Consider the following 9222-nt stretch of genomic DNA (forward strand, 5'->3'; position numbering starts at 1 on the left):
ATATTGGTTCCATGTTGAAATGATAATGTTTGGGGTATACTGGGCTTAAACAAACTATATGACTAAAAATCAACTTTTACTTTTTTAATGACAACTAGAAATTTTAACATTACGTGCATGGCTCACATTACATTCTATTAGAGGGTACTGATATAAAGCTACGACTTCTTAGACTTGTTTCCAAGTCTCTAAACTCAGACAAGGAAGAACAACACTGTGCTGTGCCTGCCGTTCTTGGATGTTCAATCTCTGTGTCCCAGGTTGCAAGACAAGCAGGAGCAACCCCTTACTTCTCACTAGTTATTCATTATGTCAGTCTGTCAAGAGGCTCTGAAAGGAATCAAGTTTTTATTTTTCTCTGTAGGCAAGCTATGGTAATTTCTCCTGTGGGTGATTTTTTAAAAAAAATTTTTATTGAGTTTATTGGGGTGGCATTGGTTAATAAAATTATATAGGTTTCAGGTGTATGATTCTATAAACCATCGTCTGTATATTACATTGTATGCTCACCACCCCATGTCGCTCTCCTTCCATCACCGTTTTTCTCCCTTACACCCTCTTCTGCTCTCCCCACCCGCTCTTCCCTCTTGTAGTCCCCACCCCACTGTCTGTGTCTATGAGGTTTTTTTCTTTCTTAATGCCATCACCTTTTCTCCCAGACCCACAACCTCCATCCCCTCTGAGAGCTGTCAGTCTGCTCCTCATATCTATGAGTCTGTTTCTATTTTGTTAGTTTGTTTTGTTCATTAGATTTCACATATGAGTGAAATCATATGGTACTTGTCTTTCTCTGACTGGCTCATTTCATCAGCATAATGTTCTCCAGGTTTAGCCATTTGCCAAGGGTAAGATTTCCTTTTACGGCTGAGTAGTATTCCATTGTGTAAATGTACCACAGCTTTTCTATCCACTCATCTACTGATGGGCTCTGGGGCTGCTTCCAAATTTTGGCCATTGTAAATAACGCTGCAATACATGTAGGGGTGCATATAACGTTTTGAATTAGCGTTTCAGGTTTCTTTGGATATATTTGCAGAAGTGGACTCGCAGGGTCATAAGGCTGCAGTGGGTGGTTTTTCTTTTCCCAATGGTACCTCTCATTTAGGAATATTCATTATTTCAGAATCCTCTTTATGAAACCACTGCTTTTCTAGTTCACAGAGGTAATTGAAAAGGTGCTGACTTAGGGATCGCTCCGGCAGGAAATGTTTAAGAGTAAGTCATATCCTTATTGGTATGTGCCACCCTAATGTGACTATCCTACGAGAAATTCCTACGACTGGTCCTCAGGAGACAGGCATGCCAACGCCAGTTCTTCGATGAGTGAGTAAGTGCATGACCTTAAGAAATCCACTTCCCTGGCCTGCAATTGTGTCATCTATAAGGCTTGCAGGGGGTTTCTAAATTCCTCCTCCTTTTTGCACTAGATTTAAAATTTTAAAGTAAAAAAAATGAACCACTGGGTTTTTTTTTTAGTAATGCATCTTAATTATGACAAGCTTGTCATAATTGTAAGGTGTAATACTAAAAAAAATTAAACATTTTTTGTCATCAACTTTCTGATAGTATGTAGGCGTTTTCTGACTGCCTTATAAAGATTGGGGTTATCAAATCTAAGTACTAGAAGGTCCTGTAGCATGGACCTGATTATTCTATAATGAAAATCATGTCTGGTTTGTGCATTTGCCCCAGGGTGGCAGTTTGGTCATTTATCAAGAACTGAAAGTTCATCTTCCATGAGCCTGTGGTTCCCTTCTAGGGATCCCTTAGAAGGGAGTGAGCAGACACTTGAACAAAGATTTATAGGGAGAGCTAATAAGCCAAGTTACTTAAAATAATAATGATGATGATGATGATGACATGATAATGGGAAAGAGTCAGATATTCAGTAACGGGTGAATGCTAAAAATAGAAAGAACAAATCCATACAAAGGAATATTGTTACAGCATTGAAAATTGCTCTAAAGAGCCCCTTCACAACAAGGGAAAGTGGTCCGAGTCTCTGTTTATTTTTTATTTTATTTTATTTTTAACAGAGACAGAGTGAGAGTCAGAGAGAGGGATAGATAGGGACAGACAGACAGGAATGAAGAGAGATGAGAAGCATTAATCATCAGTTTTTCATTGTGGCATTTGATTGCTTTCTCATATGTGACTTGACTGTGGGGCTACAGCAGACCGAGTGACCCCTTGCTCAAGCCAGCAACCTTGGGTCCAAGCTGGCGAGCTTTGCTCAAATCACATGAGCCCGCACTCAAGCTGGTGACCTCGGGGTCTCGAACCTGGGTCCTCCACATCCCAGTCCGACGCTCTATCCACTGTGCCACAGCCTGGTCAGGCCTGTTTATTTTTAAACTGGGAGAAAATTCTTCAAAATCTTAACAGTAATTTTTCCCTTGTCGTGGCATTTATGAGTAATTTTTATTTTCATAGTCATACTTTTTCTATGTATTTTCCAAATTTCTTGAATAATTCCAATTACGTGAATAATCATAAAAATGATGACTTCGGAAAGAACCTCATTGCACTCTTCTGAGCCTGCAGTGTCCCGGGCTGTGGTTCTGCAGTGGGTTGGTGGGTTCAGGGCTGAGCCGGGGACTCAGGCGACCTTGTTTTAGAATAGGACGTGTAGTGCTCAGAGAAGATCTGGTTGATGACCGAATGAAGAATTGGAGAGAAAAACAACCCCACCCACAAACAGTTAAAAGAAAATCACTTTAAAACCTCAGGTTTTATTTTTAAATGAATGGTACAGAAAATAATTATGATGCGCTGAGGAGAAGGATTGTGACAATGAACTTCAGCTACAAAGAAAATCTTCGCGGAGAACGCTTATATTAGCCAGCTTAGGTTAGCGTAACAAAATATCACACATTGTGCGGCTTCCACAACAGACATCTACTTTCTCATGGCTCTCGAGGCCAGAAGGCCAAGATCAAGGTGTCCGCAGGTGTGGTGTCTCCTGAGGCCTCGCTCCTTGGCGTGTACATGGCGCTCCTTTGCCTTGTCCTCACATGGTCTTTCCTCTGTATGTACATTCCGGGTATCTGCCTGGGTGCCCAAATCTCCTTTTATAAGGACACTGTTCATATTGGGTTAGGGCTAACCCTAAATGCCTCCTTTTAACTTACTCACCTCTTTAAAGAACCCATCTCTCTCCAAATACAGTCACATTCTTGGGTACTGGGTTAGGACTTCGGCATGTGAATTTTGATGGGGGGACAGAATTCGGCCCATCACAGTACCCACCCCAAGTGATCTTAATTGATCCTAGTGGAGGAGCACGAGGAGAAATTAATTCTCTGGCACGTCCTGCCACCCCGCCCCCAACCACACCTGACTGACCGAGGGGACAAGTGCCAGTACCTGGGCCTGAGACACCAGTCAAAGACATTTAAATGGAGCCAATGGTCCCCTTAGGGAAGTATTTTTGGAGGAAAAGTGAGGTACCAAGTTAGAAGGGTCCAAATACAGCAAATCCTGTCACCTGTGTCTATGACATTGAACTTGACCCTGTAGAAAATGGGGAATCATTAGACAGTATTGATATACTACTTCTGTAACTTCCTGTTTCTGATTTGTTTTATTTGAAATTCTGGAGGCTATAAAAAGGACTTCTTACATGAGACTACAAAGGTGTTGCTTATTAATATGGAGTATTTAACCAAAGATAATCTTGGCAAACAAGTCTTGAGGTTGAAAAAAAAAAAAGATGGTCTTTGTTCCATCAAATAAAAATATCACAGAATTGAGTAAACACGACTGGGCTTCCCTGGGCCTACACAGCCAAAGCAAAAAGTCAAGTCAATTATCTAGATAATCCTGTTTTATTTGTGGAGCTTTTAGCTGTCATGGAAGTGAGCCTAACTAGTGTTCTTTCCTTTTAGAAAATAATTAAATCCTGAGCCATCTAAATGCTAGGTGTAATATGGCTGTTTCTTCCAGAATTTTCTTTCTTTCTTTCTTTCTTTCTTTCTTTCTTTCTTTCTTTCTTTCTTTCCTTTTCTTTTTTTTTTTTTTTTTTTGAGTCCTGCATTGTACAGGCCTTCTGATCCTTTCCTAACCTTTGACTTCCTCTCCTACCCTCATGGATTGCCAAGTTCCCCACCAAAATATCCCTAGAGGAAGGCAGTTACAAGAAAACTGTCAACTGCCTGTGATGGAGCCCAATTTTCTCATTGAAATGGAGATTTAAGGTCAGGGAACCAAACAAACACGAAAACAGAACAAACTCATCAAAATGCAGCTCCCTAAATTGAGTCTAACACTGCTTTACTCTTAATTGAAAAGAGAGACAGAACAGAATGCTACTGGCTTCCCAGAAAACCGGGCACTTTTCCCCCCTGAAGCAAAATAGACTTCATTGTCTTTCTATTTTAAGGCTTGGTCCTATATTTTGTCCCTATTTTCGTTGCGCCTCTACCTCACATCTCTTACTGACTTCTAACGTTTTTGTCCCTGGAAGCCACCGTAAGTCCTTTGTGGAACAAGACACATGTACAGACACACTCGTCCTGACAAATGCTATTTGAAGGCCCTCACTGAGCAAGCTCGGATTTTTCATTCCTCCCATTTCGTTTTCTTCCTGAAATCCCGGAGTGTGCAGAAGGGGGGACAGCTCAGTCTTAACCTCTTCAAGGTGGAACACAGAGAACTTTCGACAGAAGGTCCATTATCTGCGCCCCCAGGAAAGTTACCATGGGCTATGGACTGAATGTTTCTGTCCCTCCCCTCCCCTCCCCCCACAAATTTATATATTGAAGTCCTCACCCCCTATATGATAGTATTCAGAGGTAAGGCCTTTGGGAGGAAATCAGATTTAGATGACGTCATGACAGTGGGCCTCCATGACGGGAAGAGCCTGACCAGGCGGTGGCACAGTGGATAGAGTGTCAGACTGGGATACAGAGGACCCAGGTTCGAGACCCCTAGGTTGCCAGCTTGAGCGTGGGCTCATCTGGTTTGAGCAGAGCTCACCAGCTTGGACCCAAGGTCGCTGACTTGAGCAAGGGGTTACTCGGTCTGCTGTAGCCCCTTGGTCAAGGCACATATGAGAAAGCAATCAATGAACAACTAAGGAGCAGCAATGAAGAACTGATGCTTCTCATCTCTCCTTTCCTATCTGTCGCTATCTGTCCCTCTCTCTGTCTCTCTCTCTCTATCACTGTCACACACACAAAAAAAATAATAAGAGGAGGAAGAGACACCACAGCTTCCCCTCTCTGCCATGTGAGGACACAGGGAGAAGTTGGCTGTCTGCAAGCTAGGACAAGAGCCCACACTAAGACGTGCACCTGCCGGCACCTTCATCTTGGACTTCCCAGCCTTCAGAAATGAGAGAAATAAATGTGTGTGGCTAAAGCCACCCAGTTTGTGGCATTTTGTTATAGCTGCCCGAGCCGACTGAGACACCATTACAGCACTGGCCAGACCTTGAAGGTCTAACCACCCTGGCAGGTCACGTGCACAGACCACAGAGAGCTTGTGTGGTTTGCATCAATTACTTGCTGAGTGCCTGTGACTGGTGTAGCCCGTTTCACCCTGCACATCTCAGAGCCTTCCCACGTCACTTCTTTCTCCCCTCGACGATGAACTGAAACCACCAGTCCTTGCATATCTGCAGCTCACATCAGCACTCTTCTGCTCACGGAATTTGGGGGCGCTGCCCAGGAAGTAAGCGCTCCTGCGTGTCTCCCGGAGCTGGTCTTCCCTCTGACTGCTGGGGTGCTGTCCCCATCAAGCCTCGCCATGTGCCAGCTCTCTAAATTTATGGCTGATTTACTTTCTCTCTACTTCATTCAGTGAAAAACAGTCACAATAAATTACACATTACGTTTTTCAGCTTGGGCCAGCATTCCGGTTGACGACAATATGTTAATTATAGAAGCTGGCACTGAATTGGGGGGTGGCGAAGGGGGTGGTGATTCTAAAACCTGTGTCAATTGCCAAAATCTCCGCTGCCTACTAACCAAGCTGGCCGTGTTCCCGTGAAGAGCAGGGTGGGGCGGAGTTAGAATGATTACTCTCAAAATGAATCTATATGAAACCTGTGTAAGCTCATGACATTGGCTTGTGATCAAGACAGAACCTACACTATTTCTCTCTCTGAATTTTACCTAGTGAAGGTAACTTTCACCTGCAGCTAGGTGAAGCCTCGAGCCGCCGATCAGGAGCTTCTGTGTCCTACAGTCCTTTGGAGGCCCAAACACAGACTTGTTTTGGCAAACAGAGTGTCCTCTCTTCTTCTCCGGTGGGGAATTATTTTTGCTTGAGAAGCCTGATAGGGGTGGGGTAAAGGTTCTTCTGATCTTTACTCTCTTCCCTCACCTGGGACGAGAAGAGAAGCAGAGGAAAGATGGCAGTTTCTATGACATCGGGGGCTCCTCAGCTGGGTCCTGCTCTTGGACCCGGCAGACTTTCGGCAGACACCCTTGCAGAGCCCTGCTGGCCCCTCTCCCCCGCACCTGGGCAACCACACGCCACGCCGCTCTCCTCCAGGTCAGCCTCCAGTCTGCCCTGCTGCTCCCTAAACACCCATTCTATCCTAGCTGATCCCTTCTTTTTCATTTTCGTTCTGGTTTTGGGGTCTATGAGTGGTGGGACAATTCCTAGGGTCACATGCTTTGGAAAGCTATTCCTGGGGAGGGAGCCGTATCTACCCCAGGGTCCAGTGGTTCTCAATCAGGCAACACCGCCCCCCTAGGACGCACACTGAAGTGTGTGAGGTCTCTTAGACGGATTGCTGAACACAGGGGTGGGGGATTCCCCTAGCATTTAGTGCATGGGAGCAGGGTGGCTAAGTGTTCCCAAGGTGTGGGACACCCCTCCTCTCTGCCCCAAATGTGAGTAGAGATGCTCCCTCCTATAGAAACATTGGTCATCAAAACTAGGGCACTAGGGCACAAGAGCCCCATTTTAATAAACTGATATATTCTAGAAACCCCTTTCTGCTTAGGGAGAGCTGCTACTGAGGCTGAGTCACCAGGCTAAGTGTGACTTGGGGGCAGAATCCTCAGTTTACCCTCTGTGTCCTTTTGCCCAGCCCATTAACACCTTGAGGGCAGATGCCATGTCTGACCTTTTCAATGACACCCTGGACCTAGTGGGTTCCAGCAAATTCTGTTGAATTTGTTGAGCTGAACTGCATTCTACCACATCATGAGAATATGAACAAGGACCCAAACACATAAAATCTGAGAAATAAAGGATAACAGTCCTGACTAGACAGGGGGGAAAACTGCATAGGAAGTGTGTATGTATATATATAGGATAAATGGATATATCCTATATATCCATCTATAGGATAGAATGGGTGTTTAGGGAGCAGCAGGGCAGACTGGAGGTTGACCTGGAGGAGAGCGGCGTGGCGTGTGGTTGCCCAGGTGCAGGGGAGAGGGGCCAGCAGGGCTCTGCAAGGGTGTCTGCCGAAAGTCTGCCAGGTCCAAGAGCAGGACCCAGCTGAGGAGCCCCCATTGTCATAGAAACTGTCATCTTTCCCCTGCTTCTCTTCTCGTCCCAGGTGAGAGGGAAGAGAGTAAAGATCAGAAGAACCTTTCCCCCACCTCTATCAGGCTTCTCAAGCAAAAATAATTCCCCACTGGAGTTTCTAAAACTATATATATATATATAGTTTTAGAAACTATTCATTATCCTTTCCCCAATGACTTCTATTTCTGCCCAACACACTGATCCCCCTTGGCCTGGCCAAGAAGTATTTAGCATATACCCCCAAACCAACCTCTGGACCTTCCGCTGATCAGGTAGTGAGAACCATGGTGAGTGAGAGCAATGAACAAATGGGCTTTGGGACAAAAGCCAAAGTCAACATCCTAGAAGGTGAATCGGAAATCCGAAAGAAGAGGCAAGAAAGCCAAACCCTGGGCAGAGCTGTGATGGGGAAGCGTTAGCAGAGGGCGGAGAGACAGTCCCGACATTCCTCCTGCTCCCATCCGAGCTGCCTGGACCCAACTGTCCCACTGGACTCTGGAGCAAACTAATTCTTTTTTTTTAAGTTTATTCATTTTTTTTAGAGAAGAGAGAGAGAGAGAGACAGAGAGAGAGAAGGGGGGGAGGAGCTGGAAGCATCAACTCCCATATGTGCCTTGACCAGGCAAGCCCAGGGTTTCGAACTGGCGACCTCAGCATTTCCAGGTCGACGCTTTATCCACTGCGCCACCACAGGTCAGGCTGGAGCAAACTAATTCAACATAAAGAACCAAATCTCTAAAAGTAGAATTTCAGATGACAGCCTGCTGTCGAGTGAATGTTTGTGTCCCACCCCTTCCAAGTTCATATATTGAAACCTTATGTGATGGTATTTGGAGGCAAAACCTTTGGAAGGTAATTCAGTTGTGAAGATGGAGCCCTCATGATTGGGATGAGTACCCTTATAAAAGAGACCCCAAAGAGTTCTTTTGTCCCTTCTGCCACTTGTGAAGATGGCCACCCATGAACCAGGAAGCAGGACTTTCCAGACAGATTCTGCTGGCACTTTGCTCATGGACTTCCCAGCTTCCAGAATGGTGAGAAATAAATCTCTGTTGCATATAAGGCCCCCAGTCTATGGTATTCTGTCAGAGCAGGCTGAAGGGACTAAGACACAGCTGTCACCTGGTAAGGGAGACCCCATTCGCATTCACAACAGCCCTTAGACGTCTGCACACAGCGACTGGGCTCATCCCTGTCCATCTCCATAAGCCTGTGGGCTTCAGACCTGAAGCGCTTTGCCTCTGGGATGCATCCCAGAAAGAATGCATGTAGTGGAGCAGAGGTCCACCACAGGACACTGTCCTGTGATGCCGGATGTTGTCCCTGGTTCTGTGCTGGAGTGGAGCCACTGTGATCACCCTCCGCTTGCCCAGGCAGCATTCTGCAGGACACCAGAGAAACCAGACTGGCTTGAGGGAGCTGTCTGGGACACCAGGTGAGCCCTCAGGACACCAGGCTCTGCGGGGCCATGGAAGTAGAGACTGTGTCTTAGTTCAGGCTCCAAAGGCAGAACCTGAGAAGGAATTTGAGGCATGCGATTTATGGAAGGAGTTCCTGTCGGGAAAACCCTTACTGATGGGGGTGAGAGAAGGAAGGCAGAGCAAGGGTGGGCGTCAGGTAAAGGTGAGCTGTGACCTGAAACACGAGGGCCACTGGAGCGTTTCCATTTGGCAATCATGCTGGCCTTTGGGGTAAGGCCTGTGTGCCCCCTGCAGGCGTAGAGCCAGCCTCCTG

The sequence above is a fragment of the Saccopteryx bilineata genome, chromosome 7 (assembly GCF_036850765.1).
Source record: "Saccopteryx bilineata isolate mSacBil1 chromosome 7, mSacBil1_pri_phased_curated, whole genome shotgun sequence".
In the NCBI taxonomy this organism is placed as follows: Eukaryota; Metazoa; Chordata; class Mammalia; order Chiroptera; family Emballonuridae; genus Saccopteryx; species Saccopteryx bilineata.